This window comes from Tigriopus californicus, chromosome 11 (genome assembly GCF_007210705.1).
Source record: "Tigriopus californicus strain San Diego chromosome 11, Tcal_SD_v2.1, whole genome shotgun sequence".
Taxonomy (NCBI): domain Eukaryota; kingdom Metazoa; phylum Arthropoda; class Copepoda; order Harpacticoida; family Harpacticidae; genus Tigriopus; species Tigriopus californicus.
The window spans coordinates 8,056,512-8,058,117 of record NC_081450.1 but is presented as its reverse complement, the minus strand read 5'-3'; positions in this window follow the sequence as shown (position 1 = coordinate 8,058,117).

Here is a 1,606-nt window from a genome sequence, read left to right as displayed (position 1 = left end):
CTGTTGTCCATTTATTCACGATTATAATTAGTTGGAAAATTGGTCGGGTTTTCGTTTCCAAACAATTGGTCAATGATCTATAGTCCAAATAAATTTCGAAAACCTTTCGAAAAGCAAAAATGTTATTAAAAGTCAATCATCGGGTTGCTTATGGTATAGTTCATAGAACAGGGCAAAACATGCCTTCAAGTATTAGTAATCGGTTTCAGCCAACATATGACCGCACAGATTGAAATTCGCAAAATAAAGGACCTTTTTGGAAAGCAAAACATTCTCATCATGATAGTGAACATCGGTGTTTTTTTCAAATTGCATACCTTAGTTTTCCCTATATTCATTATACTAATCATCTTGTTTACCATGCATAACATAAATATTGAATGAAAGACCCATTGGGAAATATACGATCACTTGCAAGTTCATCTGATTAGAAATCTAAATCAAAATATTTGTCAAACCGTTTTGATCGGGTAGTTTCACTTGTAGACGGCTCAGAAATGAACTGTTTGTCAAATACCAAACATTTCCGATATTGTTAGGCAAACTTTGTGACAGAATGTTTCTCGTGTAGACTTACCATTAGGAAAGCAGAGGACTTGGCCAAAGTCATGTAAGTGCAAAATAAAATTCGAATTTTCGCCTTGCTCTTGGTCTGTTACATAAGCTTTTGACAACATAAATTTGAAACGATTCACTTAAAAAGTAAATGTTATGAAAATGATCTACCTTTAATTGAAGGGATCTACGTTTCTTGTTTTCGGAATATGATTTGAAAAGTGGGTCAGGGTGGCAATGAGCAAGAGCAGGCCGATTGAGTGGGGGGGCTCATTTGCAGACCATATTTCTAGAAGTCCGTGGCTCAACCAGGGAAGTCTGCTTCATCGTACGCGAAGTGTCGATCTCCTCTTCCCAACCTGAGCCATGAACAAAATTTAAAAGAAATATATCTTTGAAGCCTCATTTCGAATAACCAGGAGCTTTTCTTCTCTCTGTTAGGTATTTGAATACAATTCATGGTCTCTAATCTGTCACGCTTGCTTTTATCAAATTGGCAAATGACGCTTAAAATTCAAACAATATACATTTCTAACCCAGGGGCTCTGAAATTGCCCCAAAGGTAGTGCCATTTTTACGTCCGATTAGACACCCTTGTCAGAGACGCGCGAGGTTTGACAAGTGGCTCCACTGCAAAAAGGTAAGCAATCAGATGAACTAAAAAGAGTACTGTCATGTCAAGCACCATTGAATACTTTCTTTAAGGAGACGGCGAAATTTTACCCAAAGACAAGCTAATTCATGGATATGGCTCTTACATTATAAAGAATAGTTTTGTTACTTTCTAAATGCTTTCTGAACCCATTTTTTCATCAGATTAGATTGCTAACATATTTCATTCCATTATTAAAATTAGCATTATGGCATGTGAATTTCCTGAGTCTCTCAAGAAACAAGTCCCTTTTAGACTGAGCAATGTAATTAGTAAAATGGTTGTACTCTAAATCTTGAAGCGCATTACTCCAAATTGACAATTTGGCAGCTTGCAAGAAATCAGAGTGACGCTATATTTTATTTAGAAATACCATACTGATGCAATTCTAATGGCAAA